The sequence below is a fragment of the Capricornis sumatraensis genome, chromosome 13, assembly GCF_032405125.1.
Source record: "Capricornis sumatraensis isolate serow.1 chromosome 13, serow.2, whole genome shotgun sequence".
NCBI classification, from domain to species: domain Eukaryota; kingdom Metazoa; phylum Chordata; class Mammalia; order Artiodactyla; family Bovidae; genus Capricornis; species Capricornis sumatraensis.
Genome location: NC_091081.1, coordinates 13,885,633 through 13,896,437, shown reverse-complemented (window position 1 = coordinate 13,896,437; position 10,805 = coordinate 13,885,633). Strand labels below are relative to the sequence as shown.

Here is a 10,805-nt window from a genome sequence, read left to right as displayed (position 1 = left end):
AGCAAATCATTCAAGACGAAAAGTAAGTAACTATACTGTATTTTGCAGATGAAGATGGTATAGATGGGAGGAAAAGTTACCGAGACAGCTAAAGATCTGAGGAGGTGCGGCAGGAGCTGGTATTTCTTAGTCCCTGCCACGCTTTCTGGTCACATGGCCAGGTCAGGTCAGGCTAGGAACAGAAATGTACATTTCTAGTCTTTTGTCTCAAAAATGTGACTGCCCATCAACCTATAGGTACAGCCCATGGGCTTCAGATTAGAAAAATTATACAGCGGATGCTTTTTATTGGCAGATTCTGTATCTGTGAATTTGCCTCCCTACAAAAATGTGTGACACCAGAGTCAATACAGCGCTTTCGTGGTCCCTCCTGGACAAGGGCAGAGCCCCGAAAAAGTTGGGAGGACTGGTGTATACCTCCTAGCAAGGGAATCAAAAGGCTAGCCTCCACCTTCTTCTTTCAACTCTCAGATGGTACACAAGTGCCCTTCTCACAGACTACAGTGAAGGCTACCATGAAGGCTAGTTCTTCTATTTAAAAAGGCCTCCTTGCCTAGTTGGTGGTATAGTGGTGAACACAGCTGCCTTCCAAGCAGTAGACCTGGGTTCAATCCCCAGCCAACGCAGCAGGCTGATCTTTGGGGCTTAAATGGCAACCCATGCCAGTGTTCTTGCCTGGAGAATCCCAGGGACGGGGGAGCCTGGTGGGCTGCCGTCTATGGGGTCACACAGAGTTGGACACGACTGAAGTGACTTAGCAGCAGCAGGTGGTGCTAGTGGTAAAGAACCCACCTGCCAATGCAGGAGACTAAGAGACATGGGTTCAATCCCTGGGTTGGGAAGATCCCCTGGAGAAGGGCATGGCAACCCACTGCAGTATTCTTGCCTGGAGAATCCCATGGACAGAGGAACCTGACGAGCTAAGGTCCATAGGGTTGCAAAGAGTGTGACACAACTGGAGGGACTTAGCACGCATGCTCACATGCACCAAGCCTGGTGCTGAAGAGGCAAGGGGTATCCTAAGTGCCTGAAGGCTGTCTGTGCCTTAGGGAGAAATGCACATATTGAATAAGCTTCAGGAGTTCTGTTCAAGTTTCCTAAGTTAAATAAGCTTAATAGTGCTGTGGGCTGGGAGTGTTCAATATTAGTGAATGAACAGCATGTATTAAATGAAACTGAAACACACATCAAACAAAGTTATATACTAATCAGTTGACAAAAAATATTGAGTCCAGAGGTTCAGAGGAACCTACCACTGTATTTACCAGAAGCAAGGATCGCTTATTGTAAAGCTGCCTTCCTTCCCCTCTTCAGGGCATTGGGCCCCTGTGCTTGCAAGCCCATGGATCTTGCCATTGGTAGGCAACGGCATTCATAAGAAACTGTCCCATAAACACACACACACACAAACACTCTTTCATCTCCGGTATTCTGACACCAAGTGTCAACAGTGGTACTTTCTTCGCCTAGGATATTGATTCCTAATCATTTCTTTTTGTTGATGATTGATACCCTTTCCCTTGATTTAAACGTACACATAATTTTAGCCCACATGCTCCGTTGGCATAAAGTCCAGAGCCACCGGACCACTTGAGTGTACAAGGGCCACTGTTTAATGATTTCTCAATATTCAAGTCTGTGAACCGGCAGACGATTCTGACGATTGAGACCTCGGTTGATTGGACCTCGGTGATATCCAAAAGAAAAAATGCTTTTATGTTTGTGGATTATTTCAATGAACTATATAGAAAGTGGGTATCAATAAATGTATTTACAAAAAAAAAAAAAAAGAGAGAGAAAATTGAAGGCAGCGCGGACCTCAAGCCGGCTTCAGACATCGCTGGGCGGAGCAGGCTCCCTGGGCCCGGAGCGCGCGCCCCCGGCCGGATGCCCGAATCGGCCGGCAGGTGGCGCCCAGCGGTGGGCTGCACCCCCGCGAGGTCTGGGCCAGGTAGACTGGAAGGGGCGGAGGTAACTGGGAGCGGGCAGCGGAGGCCGCCCCGCGGCCCCCACCCGCTCCACGCCGCGCTCGCTGCACGCGTGCGGGGAGAGGACGCGGCCAGCTGCGTTCCGAGATCCGGCACCGCCGCTGCTTCTCCGCCAGGCGCCGGGCGTCCCCGCCACTCTCAATCCGAAGTCGGCCACTATGGAGGCGCAGGCTCGAGGTGAGTGGTCGCCGATCGCCCCGAGGGTCAGGCCCTAGGGCTCCCGAAGGCCCTTTCTCCTCAACACCTAACTTTGCTCCCCGGCCGAGCGGATGGGTGACCTCACCCCGGGTGTCCACCACTCTACTCCTCCCCGCGCTTGCGGGACAATTCCTGCTCCCCCAGACTCAGGGTGTGCTGTGGGCTGGGGACCAGTGGAGAGGACCCTCGACGGGAAACGCGCCCCCGGATTGCTCGACTTCTTTCCCAGCCAGTCGCGCTCGCGCTTCCCACACCCCGCGGGCGCCTGCAGGACCTGTTGGGCAGGGTCCGGAGAACGCCTTTCGTCCCGTTCTCCCCGCGGGGAGTGGGGAGAGGCCGCGACGACTCCTGCCGTACACGGTGGGCTCGCGTCCTGCACCTCTCGAATCCCGAGCTGAGCGCAGCGCGCGCCGAGGTGCTGGCTCCGCGGAGACCCTTGGTCTCCCGGACACGCGAGGGGTTTGCAGCGCGGGCACCTGCCTTCCGAGGCCGGGGAGTGCGTTACCCGCCCGCTGATTTTCGCAGCTCGACGCGAGCGTCCCGGTTTCCTTCGGTCGGGGGGCGACCTCTGCCTCCCTTGGCGCGCGGGGCCTTCGAGCCCCGGGCGTCGCTGGCTCCAGGAGCCCGAGAGGGCTTCACCGAGGGCAGCCTGGTGTCTTGAGGTCGCCAGCAGGGAAGGGCTAGGGAATCCCGATGGAATCGTGCCAGAATGGAAGTAAATGGTATGTGTAAAGAAGCAGAGGTGGACGAATGTGGAGCGGGAGACTGGTGGGAAGTCTGACTCTATAGAGTCTCTCTTGGGAGCAATGCCGAGAAGGAATGAATGCAAAGTTCAGCCTTTTTCAGGCTTCAGAACAATCATCACCACCTTTCTTCCACGGGAAATTCTATGTAGGCTTTTAAATCAAAGAAGAGCCCCGTTTAAAAAATTAAAAAACCGAAGAGGTTCATGACCCTATCTGCTCCCCTTTTAGGGGCTTGTGTCCTACATGAGAGCGACTTGGCAGATGCTGGGTCTGGAGTCACCCAACAGGTTTGGCTGCCAGGCTTACAATGGTCTGAACAGTACGAACTATCCTCATTCTTTCTATCAGCCAAGATCTTGTCCATAAAGCTGCCGCTTCCAGTATTTTCCCTCCACTATCTATCTAAATAGGAGAGGAGAATTCAACCAAGGGTGGGGAATTTTTGTATGTGTGCTGTGTGCTCAGTCCTGTTGGACCCTTTGCAACCCCAGGAACTGTAGCCTACCAGGCTCCACTGTCCATGGAATTTTCCAGGCAAGATACTGGAGTGGGTTGCCATGCCCTCTTCCAGGGGAAATTTCCCAACTCAGGGATCAAACCTTCATGTCTTGTGTCTCCTGCACTGGCTGGCAGATTCTTTACCACTGTGCCTCCTGGGAAGCTCCTGGGGAGCTTCTTAGTCTAATTCAAAAGTTGAGATCAGGTTGGAGGCCTCCACTCCTAAACTGAAGCAGGTAGGGACAGCTGGAGCTTTCCAACCTGGTTTGACCATGAGAATTATTTGCAGTTTTAAATACAGGCTCTGGCCCATTCCGGATCCAGCAAACTGGAATCTCTGGGGCCTGGGCATGGGTATATTTGAAAGCTTCCCAAGTGAATCTGTTATTCAGTGAGGTTGGAGAGAAAAACTACGGCAGGTAGGAAACATTCATCAGATTGGACCCACTGGTGTTCCCGGTTTGCTTTACTTGTGAGATTTACTTTACAAACACTCCAGTGCTTTCCTTTGCCAAGCACTGTGCTAGGAGGAACAAACATGGCCTGGATCCCTGCTCTGTGAAATTTATAGTAGAGAAAGAGACGGATATTAACTTGAGAGTTATTTGACAACTAAACAGAAAAACTGCAACCATCTAAATGATAAGAAGAGGACCACAGGGTAGTGAGAGCCTGAAGGAAGCTCCCACCCTAGTAAGGTAGTGAAGTTGCTCAGTCGTGTCCACCTCTCTGCAACCCCATGGACTATAGCCTACCAGGCTCCTCCGTCCATGGGTTTTCCCAGGCAAGAATACTGGAGTGGGTCGCCAGTGAGAGCCTGAAGAAAGCTCCCAGCCCAGCAGGTGATAGTCAAACCAGCAGCGTTTGCTCACTGTGTCCCTGTTTCTGCTCTTTGTGCTTTACATGGGTTGACTCACTGCTTCACAGCAGTTCCATGAGCGAGGTAGTGTGGTCCTTCCCATTCTCCAGAAAGGAAACAAGCCAGATATGTAAATTCCTTATAACAACAAGTATATAATATTGCAGAGTGGATGCTGTAAAGGCCTACTCCCCACGGAAAGCCTACCACTTTCAGAAGAGAACCAAAACTTAAGTCCCTACCTGCTCTTCCTCTCTTTGGCCCCCTCTGCCTCTTTCCCCCTTCATGTGAAGCCCTCCCAGGAAGACTGGATTAGGGTGATGGTCAGCCAGGGGGGCAAAAGTGAATAGAGTTGAGAAATACTTGGGAAGAAAAAAATGGTAACTTGGATTGGCTGTGAAACATGGCGGATGACTTGGGAAGGAAACAATGGTAACTTGGATTGGCTGTCAAGGATGACTTTCAGCTTGATAGTTTTACAATCTGGTGGATGATATTTGCCCCTTAAATTCTCATCTTCCCCATTAAGTTCTCCATTTTCAGACTTTTTTTTTTGGTCAGTTAAGTAGCAGACAGATTAAGTTCTTTAAAAATGAAACGTTTCACAAAATGTTTATGGTTTTATTAAAGAGATCTTCTTTCTATTTGATACATTTCTCTGGCTAAACAATTGCCTCTTAGATTCTAAGAGAGTCCTGTAGTTTCCTAAAGGCAAGCTTCTAACCTCAGCACTGTTTATTTTAGAGTTATCTAAAGTGGAGAAGGAAATGGCAACCCACTCCAATGTTCTTGCCTGGAGAATCCCAGGGACGGGGGAGCCTGGTGGGCTGCCGTCTATGGGGTCACACAGAGTCGGACACGACTGAAGTGACTTAGCAGCAGAATGGGGATGGCTTCTCTTTCTGCCCCTTGATCTAGAGAAAAGCAAACATGAATGAAGTTAAGTGGTCAGTGCTATTGAGATATCCTCAGGTACTTTATAGTACCTCTTCCTGGAGGAGGGCGTGGCAACCCTCTCCAGTATTCTTTCCTGGAGAATCCCATGGACAAGGACAGGACTGAAGCACCTCAGCATGCACTTTACAGTACAGATGCTATGGACTTTGTTTGCACACAAATCTCCATAAATGCAGTAGTGGGTCTTAGAAGTGAAATGCTGCTGTTAGGTTCTTTGACTTCGTAGAACAGATTACTTGCAACAGAACAGGAAGACATTCTGGGAAGTTGGCAGAAGGAAAAACACAGAAGTGGGGTTAGGAACAGTTCCAGGAGGAGAGGCTGGAGAACTGTGTGCAGTTGAGAGGCCCATAAGAGGCTGCTGTTGCCAGTTGTTTTCCTGGTACTAGAGAATTTTGCTTTAATAAAGTTGATATGTTAGAGAGAGAGTTTATTTTGGAATGTAGCATTTTCCTGAAATATTTGGCAGTTCTTTAAAGAAGATTCCTGATCTTTTGGAACCACCTTTCACATTTCATTACTCTAGAAATTAACTTTTTGTCTTTCCGAATGTCTTGAATGTTACAAGGAAAAATTTCACTTAATACTTGTATGTATTCAGATTAATAATTGTATTAGTGTCCAATGATTGCTGTAACTGTAGGATAAGGGAGTTAGAGAAGGGGAGGTTTGGAAGAAGAATGAGACTAGCACTTTATAGAAACAGATCACCTTTAATGGGGCGAGAAGGGGCAGCAGACAGATCAGTGAGCTGCTGCACTAACCTAAGAAAAGAGTGAGTATATATAGGCATATATGTGGAAAGCTACTGTCTTAAGGGGGCCTGTTCTTCTCCAAGGTTGTTCACAGTAGTTCTGTCTTAAATGGCTGGGGCAAGGAATTCTGGATATTGGCCAGAGGCTGGACTGGCTGGGAGCTGGGCATAATCAACCTTAATGTCCTTTTTTTTTTTTTTCCCCTTTGTTTTACATAGAATGGTGGGGAGGACCTGGAGGGGAGTTTTAACTCCAGGCTATTTTGAGCCATGTAACTTTCCTTCAATGACAAATTACTACAAATATAGTGGCTTAAAACAACAGAAATGTATTCTTTCACAGTTCTGGAGGCTTGAAGTCCAAAATTACCACTGCTGGAGCAGGTTAGGATGTCAGCAAGGCTTCGATCTTTCTGGATGCTCTCAGAAATGCTTTTTCCTTGCCTCCTCCAACCACTGGCCACGTCTCTTCAGCCTCTTCCCTTGTGGTCCCGTTGCCTTCTCTTCTGTCAGATCTCCCTCTAAGAATATTTGTGATATTTCATTTGGAGCTCACCTGGAGAGTCTAAGATAATCTTCCCATCCCAAGATTCTTTTCCCATAAAAGGTGATATTTCAGGACCTGATATCTTTGGGGGCCAATATTCTGCCAATTATAGTTACTATCTTTTATATTCAGACATTCTATTCAGGAGGATTCTCAGAAGTCCATGAATGACTTAAAGTAATAAATGTCAGATTAAGCCTGTTTGCAGATTCCATTAAAGTGAAATGTCATGTTTATCTTACGTTCCTCTTTGCTCACAGGACGTTTGTTTGGACCTGTCTTGTTCCAGGAAGAAGTCAGGGCACTTTATACAGAGAAATGAAACACAGGAAGATAATGTAAGTTAGATGAAAGAAAACAAACAGATAAGAACCAAAAATAAAGCAAAGAATGAGCTCTAGAAAAAATAAATACAGTTGTATCCTTTTTATTAATATTCCATGCAAACAAATTCTTGCTTTGTAAGCAAAGCATATTATTGTTTTTTGACAAAACAGTAAAATAATCCCTTCTCTCTCAAAGAGCAAGAGGTTAAGTCTCTTATATTGTAGGGATCAGATTACCCAAAGAAAAAGAAATCTGTTTTCCACATTTCAGGCGGTACAATCATAAACCTCAATCTATGGAAGCTAGGTATTATACCTTTTGATTTATGACTTTTAAAAATATTATGAAGAGTATTCTTACTGTCTTCAAAGCTACTTTCTACAGTTTTACTTTCCCTCTAAATAAAAATCTTAAAGTAGGTAGTGATGTACATATAAGATAAAGTCAATCATTTGTAACAAATTATATACTGTTAGGCTTCTCTGATGGCTCAGTGGTAGAGAATCCACCTGCCAGTGTAGGAGACACAAGATTGATCCCTGGACTGGAAAGATACCCTGGAGAAGGAAATGACAACCCAGTATTGGAAATGGTGCTCCAGTATTCTTGCTGGGAAATCCCATGGACAGAGGAGCCTGGCAGCCTACGGGTCCATCGGGTCACAAAAGAATCAGACACAACTTAACGATTAAACAGCAGCATGTACTGTTGTTGCAATTAAATTTTTTATAAAATGGAGTCACGTGAATCATAGATATTATTTAGTTGTCGTTGTTGTTCAGTTGCTAAGTTGTGTCCAACTCTTTGTGACCCCATGGACTGCAGCATGCCAGGTTCCTCTGTCCTCCACTGTCTCTAGGAGTTGGCTCAAATTTGTGTCCATTGAGATGGTGATGCTATCTAACCATCTCATCCTCTGCCGCCCCCCTCTTCTTTTGCCTTCAGTCTTTTCTAGCATGAGGGTCTTTTCCAAGGAGTTGACTCTTCATATCAGGTGACCAAAGTATTGGAGCTTCAGCTTCAGCATCAGTCCTTCCAATGAATATTCAGGATTGATTTCCTTCAGGATTGACTGGTTTGATCTCTTTGCAGTCCAAGGGACTCTCAAGAGTTCTCTCCAGCACTACAGTTCAAAAGCATCAACTCTTTACTGCTCAGCCTTCTTTGTGGTCTAGCTTTATGGTTTTTATGGTCTAACTCTCATATCCATACATGACTGCTGAGAAAACCATAGCTTTGACTATATGGACTTTTATCAGCAAAGTGCTTTTTAACATGCTGTCTAGGTTTGTCATAGCTTTCCTTCCAAGGAGCAAATTTCTTTTAATTTCATAGCTGCAGTCACTGTCTGCAGTGATTTTGGAGCCCAGGAAAATAAAATCTGTCACTGTTTCCACTTTTCCCCCATCTATTTGCCATGAAGTGTTGGGACTGGAAACCATGATGTTAGTGTCTTTAATGTTGAGTTTCAAGTCAGCTTTTTCACTCTCCTCTTTTACCCTCATTAAGAGGCTCTTTATTTCCTGTTCACTTTCTGTCATTAGAGTTGGTATCATCTGTATATCTTGTGTTGTTGACATTTCTCATGGCAGTCTTGATTCCAGCTTGTGATTCATCCAGCTCAGCACACTAGAAGCTATTTTGAATTGCATTCCCTAATATATGCCTTGTTTTCTTAATACTTTTTGGCAGGCAGAATTTGAGAAGTTGCTTCAAAAAACTTAAAAGTATATGAGTCCATTTTTCTGGTTAATCATAAGATTTGGTACTTGGTGTTAATATGTTGTCTCATGTATTCTTCACAATACAACCTCTGAACTAAATCTGCATTTTTATACTATGGAACTGAGACTGAGCAGACTTGCTTACTTCCTCTAATTTACCAGCCAATGTGTGTGCTGTGTGGCTTAGTCATGTCCGACTCTTTGTGACACCATGGACCATAGCCTGCCATAATCCTCTGGGCATGAGATTTCCCAGGCAAGAATACTGGAGTGGGTTGCCATTTCCTTCTCCAGGGGATCTTCCCCAGCCAGGGATTGAACTCATGTCTACTACATTATAAGCAGATTCTTTATCCTCTGAGCCACCAGCGAAGCCTCGGGAACTAAGTAAATAATAAATAAGTACTTTAGCAACTATCCTTTAAAATATGTAAATCATCTATACTTAAAAACTGGGAATTGGAGAAAAGAGGGTGGCAGCCCCAGTTACCAGCCTGGCTTGCTTTCCATGTACGTGAATGTTCGTCATTACTGCAGTTCTGGAATGTCCCCAGCAACACTTTGAAGCCAGTTCCTAAACTGACTCAGGATGCAGTTAAGAACACATGAAGGATGACCCTAAACTGTGGATTTTCAAGCTTGTCATTCTACTTGTCATTGAATGTTTATGAAATGAAGTGTAATTTATTTAAAATCTATGCATTAAATTAAGGATCATTATTAATGCACCAAGGAAGGCAGTAGAACATTTTAATGAATTTGAGTTGGCTAAAAGAAAGCTTTGGGTCCTCAAGGAAAGATGAATTTTAAATAGTTTCTCACAGTGTGAGTCGTTTATAAATGTTGCATTTTGATGCAGAGCATGTGAAAGTCCCAGAATAAAACCACAAATCTCCAAGAATACCCCTTTATCATCAACCTATTACTTCTTCCTCAGAAGAGAAAAATCTGATGCTTGGCTGTTTGTGCTATAGCCAAATGATATACCACATACTGAAAAATTGTGTCTATATGTTATATCTCATCTCCAGACTTATATCTAGTTATTTGCAGCTTACACAAATTACATTTTCTCTGACGTATATCTAAAACACAGAATCCACCAAGCCCTTGGAAACTGCAAAATGCAGTTTTCTTATAATTAGACACTTCTTTTGTCAATCAATAGCAAGAGCAGCTTGTCAAGGATCCTGGAAACAGAACTGATTCATTCAGAAGAAAATGATAACTATGGGGACAATGAGAGGGGTCTCTTCAGATTTCTCTATTTCAGAGTCTCTGGCTGTTGGCTATTTTTTGTTTGTTTTCCCCTGATTTCCGCCCCCTGTATGTGAACGAGCTGAGAGTAGTGATAATGAGAACAGTAAATAGCCTATAAATATTGACAACATTTGGGATTTCAGAATTCATGTAGGATTCATTTCTACATGAAGACATCATGGAAAGATGGTTCCCTTACTTAAGAGTCGAGACAAGTCAGTAGGAAATTGAAGTCTTTGATTCTCATTATTCCTCTTTTGATACCCCAGGATCCATCTTCTTGCTTTCTGCAAAGTTTATTTCAAATGATGGAAAGGTTCTTATAAGCAGTCCTAATTTACACATTTCTCCTAATTTACACATTCCATGAAGGACGTTACTGACAAGAAAAATGTCTGTTTATTGTGGACTTACTGTGTGCTGGACCTGGTTCCAACTGTTTATATGAGATGTTCCGTCAGATTTCCAGAGCCCACCCTCAATGACTCTGTACCTGAAAGAAGGAAGCTTATTCTGAGGATTAGGACTCGCATTTGTCCCTGTGACCACTGAGAGAATGTATAGAGGTAAGAACACACATGCAGAACTTTTTTGAAATATGATCTTGCTATTTTGGGAGGGGAGAGTGCTGAAGAATTGATGCTTTTGAACTGTGGTGCTGCAGAAGACCCTTGCGAGTCCCTTGGACTGCATGGAGATCCAACCAGTCCATCCTAAAGGAGACCAGTCCTGGGTGTTCATTGGAAGGACTGATGCTGAGACTGAAACTCCAATACTTTGGCCACCTTATACGAAGAGTTGACTCACTGGAAAAGACCCTGATGCTGGGAGGGGTTGGGGGCAGGAGGAGAAAACGACGACAGAGGATGAGATGGCTGGATGGCATCACTGACTCGATGCACATGAGTTTGAGTGAACTCCAGGAGTTGGTGATGGACAGGGAGGCC

At 45.2% G+C, this 10,805-nt stretch overlaps 1 non-coding gene across 1 annotated transcript; it reads left to right on the top strand.

The window, feature by feature from the left end:
• The first annotated feature begins 551 nt into the window (after positions 1 to 551).
• Positions 552 to 626, top strand: TRNAG-UCC (transfer RNA glycine (anticodon UCC)). The gene has a single exon. It is a non-coding gene; the product is annotated as a tRNA-Gly (tRNA).
• Positions 627 to 10,805: the final 10,179 nt, after the last annotated feature.